At 36.4% G+C, this 22,027-nt stretch overlaps 1 protein-coding gene across 6 annotated transcripts in view; it reads right to left on the bottom strand.

Moving 5' to 3' along the window:
* The window catches only part of LOC131832263 (cAMP-specific 3',5'-cyclic phosphodiesterase 4D-like), a 565,899-nt gene that overhangs the window by 69,442 nt on the left and 474,430 nt on the right, over positions 1 to 22,027 (bottom strand). For all 6 annotated transcript variants that reach the window (XM_059175051.1, XM_059175053.1, XM_059175050.1 and 3 more), the window contains one exon: positions 19,308 to 19,537. The gene's annotated coding sequence lies outside the window, so the exon portion shown is untranslated. The remainder of the gene's footprint in view (positions 1 to 19,307; positions 19,538 to 22,027) is intronic.

A 22,027-nucleotide genomic window follows, 5' to 3' on the forward strand; every position in this document is an offset into this window, starting at 1 on the left:
TCATGATCTCAGGGTCCTGGGATCGAGCCCTGCATTGTGCTCTCTGACCAGCAGGAAGCCTGCTTCCCCCTCTCTCTTTGCCTTCTTCTCTGCCCAGTTGTGATCCCTCTCTCTCTCTCTCTGTCAAATTAAAAAAAAAAAAAAAAAAAAAAAAAGATTTTGACCTTTACTTTGGCCTCATTATGAAAATGAAAAGTTCAAGATTTTTTATTTTTTATTTTTAAAGATTTTATTTATTTATTTGACAGACAGAGATCACAAGTAGGCAGAGAGGCAGGTAGAGAGAGAGGAAGAGAAGCAGGCTCCCTGGGGAGCAGAAAGCCCCATGTAGGGCTCTATCCCAGGACCCTAGGATCATGACCTGAGCCGAAGGTAGAGGCTTTAACCCACTGAGCCACCCAAGCACCCCTCAAGATTTTTTTAAAAAGTGAAATTAGTCAGTTTCAGAATTGAAAAAAAAATCAGAAATAATTAACACTTAGGCCCAACCAGACTAATCTAATGGAGAGTGTACCTGCCTTCCACACTATAATTTTGTCGACTGACCTTTTAACTACTTGCCAGTAGTGAGTTTAAATCTCCTCTTTAACAATGCTGAGCTTCCACACTTAGTGCTCTAAACCAAGATCTCCATCCTCTCTTTCAAGTACCCATCTCTACTCATAGGCATTTCTCTATAACTCTTTGTTCTGTAATATAAGACAGGTAAATCTGTCTATTCTGCCTGTAAATGTTTCTCAAAAGTTGGCCATTTTTCTTCTACCTCTTGCCTCCACTCTAAACTACGGTGTTATTTTCTCCTGGTGAATTAACACAATAGTTTTTTTTTTTTTAATTAGTTTCAGAAGTAGAATTTAGTGATTGTATATAGCACTAAGTACTCATTACATTACACGCCCTCCTTAATGCCCAGTTATCCCTTCCCCCAACCACTTCCCTTCCACAACCTTCAGTTTGTTTCCTAGAGTTCAGTGTCTCTAATGGTTTGCCTCCCTCTCAATTTTCATCTTACTTTTTATTTTTCCGTCCCTCACAAGAGTTTTTTATGGGCCTCACCATGGATACTCTGGTTGCACTCTCCCATCTAATCTCTATCATAGCCACAATGATCTTCTGAAAAAGAAAAGCTGGTTTCATCCCATTCCTCACTGGTTTCCCACTGCTATTTTCTTAGTCTGGCTTACATCTGCATCCTGCTTACCTCTTCAGCCTCATCCTACTCCATGCTACTGCTTACTTTATAGTCCAGTTATATTTCCCTCATTTTAATTCCTTGATTACACCATGCTCTATTTTGCCTCAGGGCCTTCACACATGCTAAGAAAAAATACAGCACTTACAAAAGACCTTCTACAATTTTCAGCCACCACATCTATCCACTTACCTGCATCTGTGCCATATATTCTACTTTCTTTATATCATTATGGATAAAGTATCCTGCTCTGATTGCAAAGGCACTCATCCTCTTGTATTTTTAATCTATTCCTTTTATCTACTCTAAGAGATTACCCCAGCAACTATCTGCATCAGGTTTTCCTTCTTACCATAGCATCCTTGCTATGGTCTGAATGCTTGGGTCTGCCTAAAGTTTGTATGTTGGAATCCTAACCACCTAGAAAGTGGTATTAGGAGGCAGGGGGCCTTTGGAAGGAACTTAGGTCATATGGGTATATCCCCCATGAATGGGATTAGTATTCTTATAAGAGGTCAAGAGAGCTCCCTAGCCATTTGCCTCATGTGAGAACACAGGAAGAAGGCTCTCACCAGAACACAAGCATGCTGTCTCCTTGATTTTGGACCTCCCAGCCTCCAGAATCATGTGCAGTAAATTTCCATTGTTCAGGAGCCACCCAGTCTGTAATACTTTGTTTTAGCAGTCCAAATGGACTAAGACAGCTCCCACCAGCATACAAACATGCTATTAACTCAACTTAAAAAAAGGGGAAAACAGCAACAACAACATGGTTCTATGTTGCCCTTCACTTAGGCTGCATCGCTCTTCTATCTTCTAGACAGGAACACAACAAACAGCATAGTTAGCTCCTTCAAGGCCTCAAAACCTTACTCAAAGTCTTACTCTCCCTGAGTTCTCCCCTGGTCACTCTAAGTAAATTCCAACCTCTCCGGACACACCATGCCCCTTTCCCTGCTTTCCTCTGACCCCACCAAAATAGAAGATTCTGGAGAGCTAGGATATTTGTCTGCATCATCCAGTACTTTATCCCAGTGTCCATCTCCATGTGAGCAAGAACTCTGCCCCTTCACCCTCTTGAGTGCCCAGCATCACTCCTGTGGCTCAGACATGGCATTCCATCCTTGTGGAGAACAAAGAAATGCATCCATGTGCCTGATAACAGCTCCATCTCTCTGGCTTCGTCTTTGCTACAGGAAACAGACATTTATAGTTTCTTAATACTTGAAAAGCCTTAATCTCCTGGTAATCCATAACTCAATAACTGCCTACGGTCTACATCAGTGGTCAATAAACATTTTCTCTAAAGGGTCAGACAGTAAACATTTTAGGTTCTACAGGCCAAATGGTCTTCATCTCAACTACTCTGCAGTGGTAGTGTGTGTTCCAAGAAAACTCCATTTATAAGACAGGGGTCAAGCAGGATTTGGCCTGTAGGCCCTTGTGTGCCAACCCCCGGTTTAAGCTGGTCTTCTGGATCTAAACTCATCTTTTAAAGCAGAAGTACATGAGGAAAAAAATTATTTTCAACATTTTGAGGAACCTCCATGCTGTTTTATATCACTCTTCCCTTTCTAGTCATTCAGATTTAGCCCCATCACTGCTTCACAGACTCTTTGATCTTTCATAAGTGAAAATCTCACCCATTATTCCCCAACTCCACTAAATCTCCAGGTCACCACCAGTTTACAACCCAAAATTATTTTAGAAAGACAATTAAAGTCAACAGTGAAAATGAAGAACAGTAAAAGAAATTCTACTTGAGGACATCAAATGATTTTTACCTCAATATGTCTCAAATGGCATCATTGTCCTATGACCCCTCCAGGGGAATTATATTAGAATTTTTCTTTTTCTGAAGCATTATTAGAAAGATAAACTCTAGGAGGTAAAGAATGCAGATCCTCATAATTCCTTTTCAGAGGTGTTTACTAAAACCTGTATTTTTTAATTTTGTAGATGATATATTTCTCTCTCATGTGGATAGGCCTATGTCACTCAAACAATCTTTTGTTTGCTTGTGCTTACAAAATGCTGCCATGGGGATAATTTAAATGTAAATTAGAAGCCATCCAAAGACAACTTTATTTTGTTGTTGTGATGTGAGGCTAATGGAAGCAGTCAGTCATTTTCCAGGATAAAAATGTCCTTTAAATAAGAGAAATGGTACAGACGTTTCAACTGATGGCAATTTTATTTTTTGCAAATGTCACCTGATTTTTTTATCATCAATTAATAGACTCTAATGAGGTATTGCACAAAGTCATTTTTCTTCTTCTTTTTTTTTATTTTTTAAAAGATTTTATTTATTTATTTGGCAGAGATCATAAGTAGGCAGAGAGGCAGGCAGAGGTGGTGGGGGGATGGGAAGCAGGCTCCCTGCTGAACAGAGAGCCTGATGTGGGGCTCAATCCCAGGACCCTGAGATCATGACCTGAGCTGAAGAGAGAGGCTTTAGCCCACTGAGCCACCCAGGCACCCCCAAATTCATTTTTCTAAAAAAAAAAAAAAAAGGCTTTTCAAATTGTTAAAGCAATATTCTGGCAGTTTAATAATAGATCTTAGTATTATACAACAATACTGTTATTTTGAACTAAAGTTTTTATAGTGCTATTTTATAACAGTGAAATTGAAATGGCTTTAGGTGACCATTGCTGAGGCCAATTTTTGCCACGTTTAAGATATTCCTAGGAGAGATCTGTATTTGTTAAAGGTGCATTAACTCTACCACAGCAACAAATCAGAGACCATCTAAGTACTGAAGATATAATTTCCTAATTGGTAAATTGGGTTCCAGGTTTAGGGGATCTTCATGAAGAATCAAGTTGCAGTCTTTTCAGGATGGCTCAGTTGGTTAAGCGTCCAACTCCTGGTTTCAGCTAAGGTGATCTCAGTGTCTTGCGATAGAGCCCCGTCAGGCTCTTTGTTCAGTGCAGAGCCTGTTAGATATTTTCTTCCTCTCCCCCTGCTCCTCCCTCTGTACCTCCCACCATGTGCACTCTCTCTCTCTAGTAAATAAAATCTTTTAAAAGAGAGAGAGAGAGAGAGGGAGGAGAGTAATTTTAGTAAGTTCAGTCAGATATCAGAGAAAGTTCAGATCTTCTGGAAGGAAGACTGCAAATGCCAAAACCTTTCTGAACTATTTCAATTGCATTTTTTGTTAACCTAACCAGATTTTTCTTCACTATAAGAGATAGAGTGGATATGGAATTAATATTCTGAAGAACTAGGGAAATTCAGATATCCACCGTTTTTCCTCATAATTTCACCATTAACATTGGAACAAGCCATTAAGTTAAATGAAATATTTCCATCTCATGGAGAATGGCCTTACATCATCCTTTCTATTTGACTAGAACAGACTCCCTGAAGAATAGATATTCTTCTAGAAGGGAAACATATTCTGATGCATGGAATTATAATTGAGGCTAAAAAGCTGTGGATATAATTAAGATACTCTATTAAGGTAAAAAGAGGGTATCAAGAAGGAAAGGCATTTATGCAAGAGTTTGTGAGAACACTGAGGTTACATGCCTATGTCCTCTCTTCATATTGATGATAAGGTTTGGGAAATCATCTCCCTCTGAAATACATCTTCTGATATAGACCACACTCATATGTATGTACCTGCGTACACACACACACCACACATACAACAAAGATAAATGACTTCTAAAGGACAAGAGCATGTGTAAGGAAGTTTAATTGACAGTTTCTCATCTTTTTCCTCACAATTGCCTTCAAAATTCTACACGCGGAACAAATCTGATTGGTTTAGTACTACATATAAGGAAGAGTTAGAGAGAGGTATGCTCCCATAACCAAAGGGTAGGCTTTCTCAATAAACTCACAACAGAGTTAATTTTCCTTCAGAGAAAACTTTTTTTAAAAAGAGAGAAATTAAAATAAACTAGTACTTATAGAGGAAGAATATTCTCAGAGAGAAAAGATATGCAGTTTGTAATTTCATGCACTTAATTAATGCAGTGCAAACCACTCTCATTAGGAGTCCATTTTTAAGCCTACCAGCTTGAACAGCCAAAAGGGAATAATTACAATGAAACCCTGTCCTTGTCTCCTTACTGAGAGTTTCACAAACTTCACCAGGGACATCTCAGGAGATTCTTCTTTCCAGCACTCTCCTTTTTGTTACTCTTTTATGGAAAAGCAATGTACAGATGTGAAAACTCAATTCTTCCTTTTGGTTCCTCTCTATTAATTTTTATTACTGATTTTACAGTGAAAGTTCTGAAAAACTCAGAGCACTTCCCATACATTATTTTCTAGAGTGGTAAAGCCTCATAATAAATTCATTAATGGTTGTGTACATATCGGGGTTCTGGGTTGCAAACAACAAAAATCAATACTGATGAACTTCAGCAAGGAAAAGAAATTCATCAAAAGAATATAGGATATTTTTTTATAAACATATATTTTTATTCCCAGGGGTACAGGTCTGTGAATCATCAGGTTTACACACTTCACAGCACTCACCAAAGCACATATTCTCCCCAAAGTCCATAATCCCAATTAAAAGTCAAAAAAAAAAAAAAAAGAATTTAGGATAGAAGTCAGAATCAACAGGGAGCGTGAAGAACCTATGTGAGTGGGATCCAGGGGGGCAATGAGCTGCCAGAATGCAACCTGCTGCATGCCAGCTGGACACATAAACTGCTAGTCACACTGTTAGCAGCCAAAACCAGCCAAAACCACTGTTAGGAGCCAAAACCACACTGTTAGCAGAAGTTAGTGGAGAGTACTAACTTCTCCACTTTGTAGTGCCACATGTCATGGGGGTCTTAGCCATGAAGTAACAGATTGACAACACTGAGGTCTAACTGCCAGAGAGTTAAGCACTGGGAATATCTGTCCCCTGCAGCATCCTTGTGGAAGGCTAGGCCCTCTCTCTTACTTACTCTGAGATTCTGTCCAAACAGAAGTGTCCTGGATACTGACCAGCCAAATCAGTTTTCTATTCCAGGATCTTCATTGAGTTCTTATCCCTTTGTCTACCCCCAGGGTTACATTCCCAAGCAACAGAGTGACAGTAATATAAGTTTAAAAACAAACAAACAAACAAAGAAAAAAACCCCAAAGAGGGTACAGAGGTACCCTCTTTACTCTACTCTACAGGGTACAACATCTGTCTTGTTGCAATGTCTGGCTAAATGAGTATAAACCTAATATCTTAGTCCATTCAGGCTGTTATATCAAAATACCATAAACAGGATGACTTATAAAGAACAGAAATTTATTTCCATAATCCTAAAGTCTGGGAAGTCCAAGATCAAAGCTTGGCATACTTGTTGTCTTCCAATGGCCCACTTCCTGGTACACAGATGGCTTTCTCGCTATGTCCAGTTAAAGGGGTGAGGGATCTTTCTGGGGCCTCTTTTATAAAAACATTAATTCTACTTATGAAGGCTCTATCTTCATGATCTAATCACCTCTACAAAGATCCCACATCTAATACCATCCTCTTGGGGATTAGGATTTCAAAATATTAATTTGAGGTGTAGGGTACAAACATTTAGAGCACATTACCTAGGCTCACAAAGGTGAAAGAACTAAAACCAAAATATTCTCCTGCCCCAGTGCTATACAATTTGGGGTCAAAGCTCAAGTGTCTGCTTTAGTGTTAAATTCTGGGATCAGATAAAAATAACTTAGGTCTATGCTCCAGGGAATACTTGTTCCTGGACAGTAAGACTGTAAAACAAAGAAAATAGCCTATTTATAAAAATTAACAGTTAGCTCTTCAGAGCTCACCTTAAGACCCTCACTTTACTTCAAAGACTCCATTAATCCAAAGCTATTAGGTATTTTTTTTTTTTTTAGATTTTATTTATTTGAGAGACAGCATGAATAGGGTAGGGGGTAGAAGGGGAGGGATAGAGGGAGAGAATCTTCAAATAAACTCCCTACTGAGTGCACAGCCCTGGTAAATCAGGGCTCCATCCCACATCCTTGAGATAATGACCAGAGCCAAAACCAAGAGTTGGATACTCAACCAACAGAGCCACCCAGGCACCCCAGCCTATTAGGTGTTTAAAATAGGTGCACTCCCAATCACTTTTCCACCTAGCAATAGCAGGCTCTAAGACTCTACAAACATCCTTTCTTTACTTTACCCTTCTGAAATATTTCTAAGTTTAAAGGTAGTATTCTTTATTCCAGTGAGACTAACTTCAGTTTTGCTTAATCAATAGATTCTGCTGGTGATCTTTTTGGGGACTTGTCTACAAATGGCGACATGGTTACACAAAATGATCAAGAGAACCCTGAAAGGCCCCAGCATTCCTCCTCCACATATTTGCCAAAAATACCCACTGAATTACACGTGAGAAACAAAATGCCAAGAATTTTATTTTTATCTATTCATAAATACTCTCTCAGTGCCTAAAATAGGATCTATTATATATTAAAGACTTGAAAAATATTTGGATGAATGAAATGGCAAATAATCATGAGTGCAATTTTTAATGTAATGTTACTGAATAAACACATATTTTTCAAGAGAAATCAAGATGAGAGAAAAAATAACCACAATCTTGTCGTTCCAAAAAATTTAATTACTTTATATTACTTTCCCATCCTTAGCTACATGCAGGCATCTATTTTGTAGTGGTGTAACTAACACAAGTGTACTCGTGTATTTTGCTTTTCTTTCCAAAAGGCCCAACCACTTCCATGGTACCATACAGTTATCAGAATGATCAACTTAATGACAAGATAATGGTCCAGGAATGTGAATTCTCATTACCATTCATTCACTGTTTTTCCTACTGCAAAGAATGACTTTCACTTACAAAGCAATTTTATAAAAAAACTAAATAAACCAAAAATCATAAGCCCTTATTTCAGGTTTTTCAGTGGACACTGAATAGAATATACCAGAAGTTATAAACCAAAATGACACAATGTGGGTTCCAGTCTTTATTTATTATAGTTAGCCTCTGAAAATCAATTAACTTTTATATTTTTTTCTTAAGACAAATGAAGCCCTCTCTTCTTGGGTCTCTGTGCAGTATAATAACCTTTGCAAAGGCATTTTGTAAGTGTGATACATTCCACAGTTGCTAAATTCTAGTCATAAATACTATTTCAGATGGTGAGGACAAAAACAGAGAAAATGACATTCACAAGGTCATAGGAAAGAACGAAAATAAAAATTGGGTTTGCAGAGGTATCATATCAAGATTTTTAGTCCCAGGTCTTAACCATGCAGCTTTATCAAACAGATTTAATATTAGCATGAACACGGTCCACTAGAAGATAAAGTCTGAAAATAATATGTAACATCCAAGTTGAGGGAAAAAACATACACACGTGTCTTTCTGGTGTTTCATTTTACATTAGTAGTCCAATTTACTAAAGGAAGTTTTCTACAAATAGTATTTGTCCACATCAAATTCAATTTCACTCTAGATTTCACTGCTACAATTAGCAGCATGGTGAACTGGAATAATGCTCGAATCCTAAAGATAGTATTTAAGAATATTTAAGAAAGCAGTATGTTTAAGACAACGATCTTTTCTAATAAAGGAAATTTTCAAAAGAAAAACCCAAATGCTAATTCAAAATACCTAAGTTGTTATTATAACTGGCAAAATAATTAGAGTCAAATATTAAAACACAATTGTTTAAAATAAAATAGAACTCTGATTGAAAAGATAATGCACATAAAAAAAAAATCAAATCCTTCACCTAAATCTAGGACACAGCTGAATAACTTGAAAGACGCAAAATTCCCCAAACACTGCAAGCTGCTGCTGTTTCCAAAAGATGAAAGTCCTGAGAAGCAGAGAATGCCATTGTGAATCTGCTTATTTGGAGCTGACAGCCCTCATGGCCTTTCTAAAAGACTTAGTAACTATGCTACACTCCCTTTCCCCTGAATCTGTCAAAGGACAGTTGGGCTGATTCTTGAAAATGTTCTGGAATTTAGCTATAATAATCATACCTCAGAGAAATACCTGAGATAGAAATTTTTCCTCTCCTCTGTGTTCTTCCAGTTCACTATCCTTATACTATGCTATGATTTCTCACCCCTGTTCAAATCCCCCACTCTTTTTCTTCCCCAATTTTTCTATTTTTCTAGAAATCTCTTTCCATGGTAAACAGACTTCCATTCATTGTCAGCCTCACTACTGAACAGGCAACCTACATACCGCCTTCTTTCAAACCTGGTTCTTCATTGAGAACATCACTTCCCTTGCAGGGAAACCAGAGGGGAGGCTGCTTTTGTTCTTGGTGCCTGTGCCTCTCTCAAGATGAGTTTCGCGCTCTCCTGGTTATTCATGTTAACTTACTGATTGTTATTCCCCTGCTCCACTGTGAAGTCTTCTTTTGACATCGGGTGCCAATCAACTCTGCTTCATCAATGACTTCTGCTAGTCTCCCTTTTTTGAAAAGGGTCCACCATTTTACGCCCTCACATCTTTAGTCTTGCTGTTTGACCTCAGTGTCCATGAGGAAGAGGCACCTCATGGCTAAATCTCTCAGTTCCCCAATTACTTTCCCATTGCAGCACCCTCTTCCCTAGCATCCCCCACATCTTTAAAACATCTTAAACGACCCCAACACTTAAATCTTAACTTCAAACATATCCTCCAAATATAACTTCCTATCCTTTCAGCCTGTTCAGTCATTTTAATCTCACCTGTTTCCCACCATAGAAGCCTCTAAAGACCTTGAAATCTTTCTGTATCTGTACCTTCTTATATTCACTTATTTCCATATACAGCTTAGCTACCATAATTCGTCACTTCTTTTATTGTCTTGCAAATACCTCAATTTCCCTTCCCTACGTTTCTTACACTGCATCCCCACTTTGCAATTTGAATCAAACAACTATTGGCCTTGGTGGTGCGTATGCCTTGGATGCTCAGCACTATGAGAGAATATTCCAAACACTCACATGTTGGTTATAAGAAAAATTAATGGTAACGATTACCAACTATATTTCAAAATGATCAGGTGATCTAACCATGCTAAAGTTTTAGTCATCTAAATGCAAACACTGTTCCCTTTTGTCCCTAAACTATGTCCCTACTGTTCTCCCTGTTGGGTAATATCTCCTTTTAGGTCTCAGCTAAAGTGTCAGTTCCTCACAGGCCTGCATTAGTTTGCTCCCTGTGATATCCCATATTATTCCACATGCCCTTAGTCAAATTTGTCCTTCATATCAAACAAACTGGGTTGCAGTTGCCTATTTTCTTGTTTGATGACCTACTGGTTCTAAAATCCATGAAGGAAGAGACTAGAATGGTCTTGCTGAGTCTTCCTTCTCCAGTTCATTGCTCAGTATTCAGCAAATAAGAGACACTAACTATTTATTGGATAAATGTATTAGTGAATGCATAAATACATGATTAATACATGATTGTGTGGATAAGTATATTCATCAATATAAATTGTAGTTATTCTTTTATTTTTATAAAATTTGATTCTGTAAAATGTGTGGAAAAATAAGACTTCAAGAAATAGTTAATTTGAATTAAATCACATTAGGTGTGTCTATGTATGTGTGTGTGTGTATATATACGTGTTTATTATGATATTTAGCATTAATGTTTTTTGGGTTTTTTAGTTTAGTTTTGTTTTGCTTTTTAGGAATCACATTGGAGCAAGAGTCAGAATACCCTGAGACGAAATCCATCTGGAAATGTGGACAAATGTCTTGCCTTTCCCAGACTCCAAACTATCAACTTTGATTTAAAGGATGCTAATCCATTAAACCCAACACATTATCCAGATAAAGATTACATAAATGGCATCAAACAACATAACAAAATGGCATGCTACTTTGATTGAATTCCACAGATTTGGAATAGATGTAAAAATGCTTCTCTCTATCTATTCTCTTTTAAGTGGATAGAAGATCCTAAATAAACGAGATAAATAAGTATGATAATTGATACCAATGTCCCAAATTGTTAGAAAAAATTCTAACCCAGTAGAGAGGATTTTCAGCAAAACCAAACTAAACCAAAAGAAAATAAACAACAACATCAGAAATACAGGAGATCATATATTTTTCCTATAGTTTCTTTCCTATAGTTTTATTTTCATGAATTCTCTTTGCCCTTTTTTAGTGCTCACTGAAGGGGGGATTTTTATATTTTCATCCTTTCCTAAATTTCAGCTGAAAACATTTTTCTTATTCTGCATTTCTCAAAGTAATGCTCTATAATTAATATTAAGTTTGAATCAGTATATACATTATGAAATATATACATAATAATTAAAAGAAAGCCACTCAAGGTGCTTTTGCCTACTTTCATTTTCATGAACACAATACTGAAAGTCAGAAGAACATGACTTAAAGAATTATAAACTTACTCTAAACACTTCAGTGATGAATAACTTTGGGTTATGTAAGAATGGTCAAGCAGGGGAGTGTTTATGGAAAACGAGCTATGTGAGGAGCTAAAAATTATGATTCCTGGACAAAAATAAAGTGCCTTTATTCAGCTCTGCACTTTGCAGGCTATAGTTCTGTGGTCTTCAATCAACTTTTAATAGCAAAATAAATGCTTCACTGGGCTCATTATTGGGAAATATGGGATTCCCAACCAATCTGTACTATTAAACAGTTGGCATAAGAAAGGTTCGGAAGCAGGGACCACATACTCTGAGGTGGTAAATGCAAAGTCACTAATCTCTTTAGTGTTCTCAAGAACACAAAAGCCTGATGACATAGACACTTTGACTACAAAAGTAAGCCCTCCCCTGGTACACATTACTTAACTGACATAAAGATACAGAGTAAAATACTGTGATGTAGTAACAGTTTATTTGCAGTATCCTTAATTAGAATGCCAGAAAGTTTTACAAGAATGAAAAGGCACTACAGTAGACTGAAAAAGAAATTGGAGTTTGATAATTATCTTATTCTTTTGTAAATTTAGGGCATGACAAATATCATAAAATATTCAGAGATTCTATGATGTAGGAGGAAAATCACCCAGTGTTATTTAGCTGTTTATTTTAGGTTAGATCCAAGAATAGCTACTGATTCTGGAAAAAAAAAAAGATGTTGTTTTTCAAAATACTATATATTAAAGATACAGCGTTCCATCAATCTGTGAGTCTAATTTTAATCTTGGAAATCAACAATTTCTTTTAAGATTCTATTTATTTACTTGACAGGCAGAGAACACAAGTAGGAAGAGAGGTGGGCAGAGAGAGAGAGAGAGAGGTGGAAGCAGGCTCCCTGCTGAGCAGAGAGGGACTCCATCCCAGGACCCTGGGATCTTGAGCTGAGCTGAAGGCACAGGCTTTAACCCACTGAGCTATCCAGGCACCCGAAAATCATGAATTTCAAAGCAAAAATAAAACTAGATTTAAGTAAACAGACTAAACACTTTAGAAACAAAAGGCTTGTGATGCTTAACAGTTTATTTTATGCCAATAAATCACATTTAAATAAGTCAAAGACAAAGGAATACAGTTTCTTTCTCACGGTATCTTCAAGATTGCTGGAAATGTTGCTTTCCAATTTCTTTGTAGTCATTACTTTTAACCCCAAATCCAGCTCAAGAAAACTATATTTCTAAGGAATATTTCACAATCACAATTATGTATGCCCAATTTTCAATTTGGAAAGTTTTGCCTATAGATCTTCCACATAACTGTCAACAAGAATCTACCAAATAAACCTCTCAAAACCTGAACACATATCCAATATGGAGAAGCAAGTCTTTTGGGCACACTGTGAAACACAACCCTTTGGCTTCATAAGTCCTTAGATCCAAAATATTGCAAATATGGAATGCTTTCTTAAGACCAAATATTAAAGATCAGGTGTGTCTGCTTTAACTAAGTTTCTGTTTTTATTGCTTTTACTCTGTTTGGGTTTTGACTCAGTAATGAATCATAGAAATTTACATTTTTTATGTTCTCTCTAATGTACTGTGTGTACTCAAGAGCACTAGATGATAGGCAGTTCATCAGAAAATCAATGTTTAACTGGCATCTGTGACCAGCTCCTCTGTGAATGGCACATAACTCATGGAAATATTTCTGGAAGATCCTTGTAAAATGAAAGCTTATTTGACTAATGTAATCCTTCCCCCCATGTTGGGGAGTTCATTTTATTTTCCAAGAGTAACCATTTCTTCCTTTAACTTCTGTTTATTTTTTCTTTTCTTTCTTTCTCTTTCTTCCTTCCTTCCTTCCTTCCTTCCTTCTTTCCTCCCTTCTTCCCTCCCCCCCCTCCCTTCCCCTCCTTCCTTCCTCCCTCCCTGTTCTCTCTCTCTCTCTCTCTTTCTTTCTTACTTTTGAAACACTAATATAAATGCACACTGTGTACTTCTCCAGACAGGTTATAGGACACTAGTAATGAGAAAGTGTTTCTGACACTCTCCACTCACCCATATCCTCACATATACATCCATCCAGAGGCATGTCAACATATTACAAGGGGACAACTTGCTCTTTGGCTCTCATTTTATTATAGTAGGAGTGAAACACAGTGAGAGAGATTTAGCATGACCTCGCCTCACCCGCTCTCTGCTCCCTCAACTCCCTACCTGTGTGCGGCAAGCTAAACCTCCTCAGAGCATTTGGGGGCACATGGACCAATCAGGAAAAGTAAGTCAAGATCAGAGGTGCAGCCAGAGAAAGCTCTTAATTCCTCTTGAGGATTCTGGCTGGAAAATATGTAGAAGTCAGCAAGAGTTGTTACAGAGACAAAGCAAGGAAGAAGTGGATCTCCACTCTCATCTTAAACATAATTGAACAATACCTGAAACCAGGGCATTTCTGTGGACAAATACCAAGAACAAAATATAGACTTAAAGTTTTCTTATTGCAAACTACAAATTCAACAACAGCAAACATGATTTGTTCTACTATTTTCCAAAAAAAAAAAAAAAGCATAACAATAGTAGTAGGTGATGTTATTATACATTAAGTGCTAACAGTGCTAAGTATTTTATCCTTACAACAGACCCATGAGGTAGGTACTCCAATTATTCCCATTTTGTCCTTGAAAAATTAGAAACTTGGAGTACTTAGATAACTTTTCCAAGGTCACAGCACTAGTAAGTGGTGAGGCAGGATGCAAATTCAACCTGACTGCATTTTAACTACTTACTACTCTGCTGTGGGCCACCACAAACACTGTCATATCATTCTCAACTTTACTTTGTCTGCCCCCTTAGTGCCTAGATGTTCTAGCCAGCATTCAATATTCAAGGGATAACTGTCCTTGTCTTTAAGTAAAACTTCCCTGTAGGTTAAGTGTCATTCTTGTCACCTGTGTTTCCCTTTATCAAGCTGTGTCCATTTCCTCCTTCTATTTTCTTCTCCACCTTATATACTTACCTCTTTTCCTGTTTACTGTTTTTCCCCCTTCGTTTTCTCCTCTTTCCCCCCTTATTCCACTGTCATCTCACTTGTCCTTATTTCTTTGACATCTCACTGTTACATTTTTTCCTACACACACACTGATGCGAATATGTGCACACATTTCAAAGGCCTTTAATGTTACCATAATTATAAGCAAACAGAAGGTAAAAATGGAAGCCATGGTTTGAGAGAAAATATTTATTTTGCAATGCATATACCTAACAAAGGACTTAACATATATGACTAAAATATGTAAAGAGCCCCCAGAAGTCAGTAAGTAAAAGAAAAACTGAATAAATTTTTAAATGGGCATAGCATAAAATAAGATACCCATATGTTCAATAAATATATTAGAAGGTAAATAATATCACTACTTATCAAGATAATATAAATTAAAGCTATAGTAAGGTACCATTACACATTCACCAGAATGAGAAAATGAAAAAGCCTGAGAACAACAAATGTTGGTGAGGATGCAGAGCAAATGGAGTTCTCACACACTGCTACTGGAAGGATAAAATAGTACATCATTTTGGAAAATTGTTGGGTGTTAACAAAAGATAAGCATATATTTACCTATGACTCGGAAATTCCACTCCTAAGCATATAATCAAGAGAAATAATTGCATATACCCACAAAAAGACTTATATACAAAAGTACATATTCATAATAGCTTCATGCAAGAAACATTCCAAATGGCCATCGACAAGAGAACATGGATAAATAAATTAGGGTATACTCATACAGTGGAATAGTTCACTACAACAAAAAAAGAACAAACTACCAATACATACATCAACATGAATAAACCTAAAAAAACATTTTGAATGATAAAAGCCAAACAAAGAGCACATACCATACAATCCCATTTATAAAATATCCAAGAAGGGGCCAAACTAATCTTCAGTGCCAAGAGTTAGGAAACTGCAAGGTTGCTACATGGGTGTATAGATATATATAAAAATTTATCAAGATGTATATACTTAAGATTTGCATATTTTACTGCCTGTAAATTGTCCCTTAATAAAAAGTTTTTAGAAAGTAAATGGAAAAAAAACTAAGAGAAATATGAAAAGCTATGACATTCCAAATTACTTCTTACCAAGTTCACAGCATCTCAAGCCCATTAAAAGATGTCCCTCTTAGTTTAGTAAGAGTCAATATATAGCTATGAAGTCTAAGTGACCATACCCACGTGGGAAGGTAACTGGTAGATACATTCAAGGTTTTCAACATCTCATATCTTACAATTCTGTTTTGTGTCATCTTTGAAAACTTCTAAAGTTTGCTAAATCATAATGCATACAAGCTAACACCTCAGGCATACTCAAAGAAGTTGGTAAATGGCATACATTTGAACATATTCATATAGCCTGCTCAAAACAACAAAAAATCAAAGTTAAATTGTAGAACTGTATATCTAAAAAAGCTCTCTTGAACTCAATCTCTTGACCCAGGCACTTCATGAGGAAGCTAACAGCGCCATTCATAACACTCATCTCACCAGGCCAACATTCTTTTCAAAAACTAGTTACTCTTGGGAATGTATCTTTCTAAAGGGGTGCCATAAGCCTGTAGACTCACTGTGTGATATAAGACTGAGCAAAGGTCTGATATACTGATACATCAGAAGAAAGAGCAAAAAGTATTGATGTTAAGAAAATAAGGAAAATAAATCCAAAAGACATAAAAAGACTTCTTTCCCATCAAAGGTTTATAGTTACCAATATCTCAGCATTGTCAGTTGACAGTGGGGTCTGGGGACATGCTCACCTTTAACAATGGGGTACTGAGACAGCCAAGCTAAAATAGTCTCAATTCCCCCAAAAGCCCTTTCTGTGAAGTAATCTGGGGTTTTGGTTAACTGAAGTGGCTACAGAATGTAGCCCCTAAATTTACCTTCTGCTTCCCTTCCAAAGCTTAGGTATTCCAGAAGAGTATACGTCTGATTTTTATATTTCTCAAATACTCAATTCACAAATAATTTTTGCTTCAGAAGGTAATAACTATCACTTTAATACATTCCTAGTCTTCATTTCTTGTTGGTTACTCTTGTCCATGGAATCTCCATGCTGCTTTCAGGTACAGACAAGTTACCTTGGTTTTATTTCTCTCAAAGACAAATTCTTTCCTCCAAAATCCTGAATATTTTACAAATGGTATTCACTTAAACTTGATTCTTAGATTCTTATTAAGAACAACACAAACTTTGGAACAACAGAAGTACTATCACACAAACAATTCTGAAGCGCCTTAGGCACTTAGGGACTATTTGTTTTGAGCAACACATTCAAATTTAATTAAATGAATTTGGCTTTTACCTGAGGTTTTTAATTATACACATTGCCAACTATATAGAGATATTAGATTTGCTACATCATTTTCTTTTAATAACAGATGATAAAAGGTTTGAATAAGAAGTCATAGTTAGCCACCAATTTTTTTGAGATACCGAAGTTAATTGAATGCATCACAGGCTTAAATTGGTTTGTTTCAATTTTAATTATAAATATAATTTCTTCTTACTCAAATGTAGAAAAAGGAAGATAATGATTCTAAGATAAACCTGCTGTGCAGAAAAGTGTTAACATCAGTCCTGTGACTATTATCTTTAAAAAAGCTTGTTTGAAAGGTTAGCCCTAGAAACTTGGATTTCAGGAAGGTGCCCACAATTCCCTGAATGGTATGAGTCATTCACTGTGCCTAAACTACTTCTACCAAAAAATGTGGCTTGTGCTCAATGACAGCTTTCCTTCTAGGAATCTGAACTTTAGTCACATACTAGCCAGAGGGTGCCTAAGTGATCACCTCCCAGTAAAAATTCTGGGCACTGAGTCAATTTTTTGTTCTGTGGGATTTTTTTTTTCTTTACTGTGCTAAGAATATTTAGCATAAGGTCTACCTTAGTGACAAATTTCAAAGCTCGCAGCACAGTATTGTTCTCTCTAGGCATAATGTTGTACAGTTCATCTCTACAGCTGATTCATTTTGCATAGCTGAAACTATATACCCATTGAATAGCAATTTCCCATTTCTTCTACCCCAGCTCCTAGCAAGTCCCCTTCTACTGTATCTACGAGTTGCACTATTTTAGATTCCTCATAAGTACTGAGTCTCTTCATGGGTTTCTCTGGTAGAAGGCTTCTCTGGTGACACATTTCACATGTGCTGTCACAGCTCATTTTTAGAGGAAATTAAGTGCATCTTGTCTGACTCCCCTGGGACTGGAGAGTCTGGAAGCTTGTCTCTGGTTTCCTCTAGATGTTGCCCTATGTGCCTTTTTCTTTGCTGATTTTGCTTTGTATTCTTTTCCTGCAATAAATCTCAGCCATGAGTATGACTATTTGCTAAGTCCTGGAAGCTCACCTAGCAAACCATGGAAACAGGAGTGGTCTTGGTGACCACTTGACACCCTTGACATCTGGGAATCCTGCCCTCTATACAGATGAACAGAATTGGTATTAATCTCAATGAGAGAGGAAATCAGTTTTTTGAGATAGTATTTTTCAAGGAATGTTCAGATCAAGCTGCCATATACAATTCCCAACTGCTTTAGTGTGTTTGGTGAATAGAAGTACAATCTTTTTTTATATGCATGGTTCATCAAAACCAGTATGAAAAATAACTAAACAAATATTTCCTCTTTCCATTATTTCAAAGAAAGAATTTGATGTATTTTTATTTACTTATCAGTAATTTCTTTTTACCTTTTAATAAGAGAGGCCCTTTGAACTAGTAACAATTCAAACAACTAAATTTAGTATCTTAAAGAACAGTTATTAGCAAAATTTCTCCTGATCACAACTTTTCTAATCACTTTTAAGAAAATCCTGAAGTAACTTCCCTAGAGATGCCTTAAATTTGGCAGAGAATGGGGAAGAATCACATTTGCCACATAACAAATTGCTTTGTTCTTATAATCTTAGCAAACATTCTAGAGTCTTTCCAAGTATGGGCCACTTGGTTTCCTTCTTTCTTTTCTATTGAAGCTTCTTAAAAATGCAGCTGAACAAAAGAGCAAAGAAGGGATGCACCCATTACCCATACTTTCTTTCACAATGTTTTACCTAGTGACATTGCTCTTAAATAGTAACATCTCTATTGGTAAAGAGCAGAGAAAGAAAAAAACACAAATACTTTGTTGGAGATATAAATGTTATTGCATCTTGGAGACAGTGACCATGTGTGATCCTTCTGTATGTATTAATGCTAAATAAAATCACCTCATGCTGGGAACTGAAATAGTATTCTAGTAAATAACACCTCGAAGTGTCATAGGCCAAATTACGAGGCCCGTTAACTGCATATTTCCTTTGATTCTAATTACAGGACAATCTATTCTTGATTCTAAATTTGTTTTGCATCAGTGAACATTGCCTACTATTTCCAGACATGTATGCCTATGTGGTAATTTGTCCATCAGTTCTCATTTGTTAATAAATTTTCATGAAATAACATATGACCAATATTAATTTTCTAAGTCCAAGTCTCCTTTCCAAGATGCTTATGATCATTTACCAATATATTTTCAACTCCTCTGTGTAAAACGGTTTGACTGAAACAGTTTCCCCTACAGAGAGAGGGACATTACCTGAGGAAAATTTACCCTTCTTTCTTTGGACTCTAGAAACCCCATTTTCCTCCCACTTAAATCAAGCAATGAGCCACAAAATCTCTAGATCTAGAATCTAGAAAGACCAAAGATAACAATCACCATCCGAAATACAAAAGGGAAAAACATTGCCAAGAGGCACTCACCCACTGGAGTCTGCAGAAGTGATAGCAATCAATGGTAGAATCTTCAGGGGAAGGCTGGTCGGTCTTGGAATGTTCTCTGATTCACTTTTCAAGTCTGCTTGTTCCAGCTGTCTGAAGGCAAGAGGGGGAAGCTGAACATTGCGACAAGAAAGTCTCCGTACAAGATAGGGTTCCATTCCTCGGAAAGGGTCTTCCTCTTCATTACTGGAATGCAGTGTTTCTTCAGAGGCCTAAGGCAATAGTTAAAGAAAGTACAGTTCTCAATAGAATAGCATTGATCAATACACGATAGCTCTATACTTCTGGGGAAGGAAATTAAGGGAAAAGTATACACAATAAAGCCTAACTATGAAGCAACAACACTAACAGAACAATATTTGGTGATGAGATTAGAATAACTGAAATCTAGATTTATTTTTAAAAAGGTAAATTTGTTCACCAGTATATTAAAATATGGCTCAGTTGTTACAGTTAATTGACATCTCCAATAATTTTAGAATTTATGAGCTTTGTGCATGAATTCTATAAAATCAAGGACAAGTAAGAATATTTTTCCAACTTCTATATAATGACTTACAGAAAATTCATATATATATCTTGATGTATGACATACCTATACCTTCATGCCTATGAATAACGAGGGAGAAAATGAGTCCCATTCTTTTTCTCCATACTTAGGACCACATTTGTAACACATTTTCATATACTATGTGTAACTTGGATGAATATGCTTTGCAAACTTTTACAGTAAGACTTTGTAAGGGGAATTAAAATAAAAAAAGGACATGAAAAGGAAAGCTGAGCACCCAGGAGAATTATGTTAAAATCATAATTGAATTCTTCAAATTAGATCTTTATTATTCACATGCAAGGTAAACCAAGTCTAGAATATAGTAGAAAAATTAATATTTTGATGTTAGTTGGAAAAAAAACATACTGTTACAGCAAAAATTATTATTTCCCAGTGACTGGAAAGTCTAATCTAACAATGTTTATTATCTCCACTCTTCAGAATGATAGACTCACCAAATGTTACCAGGTAATATGCTACGCTTTAGTCTTTATGTTGTCTCTTAGCTGTGTTCTTAAGAGTGCTGCTTTATTTCCCTGAGTTTTCTGTTTCTTTATTAGAAACATAAGAAACTGCATTTCTCATTACCTACAATGTAATAAACAATCATAAGTAACAATTTCATTTCCTTCTGAGTTTTAGAGATAAAGAAACTAGTCCAGAGCGGCAAAGTACTTTTCCCAAAACAAGCCTGTTCATTTTAAGTTAAAAACTGACTTTGGGGGGCGCCTGGGTGGCTCAGTGGGTGAGGCCGCTGCCTTCAGCTCAGGTCATGATCTCAGGCTCCTGGGATCGAGTCCCGCACCGGGCTCTCTGCTCAGCAGGGAGCCTGCTTCCTCCTCTCTCTCTGCCTACTTGTGATCTCTCTCTGTCAAATAAATAAATAAAATCTTTAAAAAAAAAAAAAAACTGACTTTGGGGAGCCTAGCTTAGAATTTCTGCTGAACTCATTACACTACCATCTTTGACAAGTAAGATTGGTTCTCCATTTGAACATTTAGGATAATAATTTTTACCTCTCAAGTTTATTGTCTGGAACAGAGATATGTATTATTTAAAGCACCAATATCTGGCACAGTTTGTATTCAACAAAATGGAAGCTACTACTATTATAATCCAGGTTAATTTCCTTTATATTTTCACAGCACAATGCTGCCTTTGGTACTTCATTCATCTTTATCAATTCCACAGAGAAAATTTGTCTTTTTCTGGTTTATATCTTGAAAAATGTAAAAGGATATGCAGTGGTGTACTCTACTCAGCCTTTCATTTTATTATCCAACTTAATGGACAAATAGAATAAAATAAGGGCACAAAAGGTAAATAACATGTCTAAGCTAAAGTCAAAGTTCATTTATTTCAAATCCTAGATATGAAGATCCAGATTCTAAAAATCTACACTCTGAGAAATCTTCTTGATTTGTAAACATTAGTAATAATAGCTTCAAAAGGAGCCAGTCCAACATGGATAGACCTTGACAGCATTATGCTAAGTTAGATAAGTAAGAAAAAAACAAATTCTGTATGATCTCACTTATATGTAGTATTTAAGAGAGAAAAAAAAAAAAAAACCTCACAGAAAAAAGAGATTCAATTTGTGGTTACCAGAAACAGGAGTACAGGAAGGGGAGACTGAATGAAAGTGGTGAAAAGAACAAAATTCCCATTATAAGATAAATATATACTAGGGATATAATGTACTACATGATAACTTCAGTTACCATTGTTATATGATATATACGAAAATTGTTTAGAGAAAAAATCCTGAGAGTTCTCACCATGAGGAATTTTTTTTTCTTTTTCCATTCAGTATCTATTTGAGATTATGAATATTAACTAAACTTATTGTGGTAGCTATTTCACATGTGTAAGCCAAATCACAGTGTTGTTATACTTTAAACTTACATACTGCCCTATGTCAATTACATCTCAACAAATCTGAGAAAAATTTTAATAATGACTAATATTTGTTGAGTCCTTACTAATTGGTGCTTGTTTTACATATACCAACTCTCGAATTCTACTGAAATCCTCTGAGTTAGGTGCTGTTACTTTTCCCATTTTTACACATAGAGAAAGAGAAACCTATGAAACAGCATGCCTTCATCAGCCACATGATTGGTAGGGTAACCCCTCCAGTTGCCTAGGA

Source organism: Mustela lutreola, chromosome 5 (genome assembly GCF_030435805.1).
Source record: "Mustela lutreola isolate mMusLut2 chromosome 5, mMusLut2.pri, whole genome shotgun sequence".
Lineage (NCBI taxonomy): Eukaryota > Metazoa > Chordata > Mammalia > Carnivora > Mustelidae > Mustela > Mustela lutreola.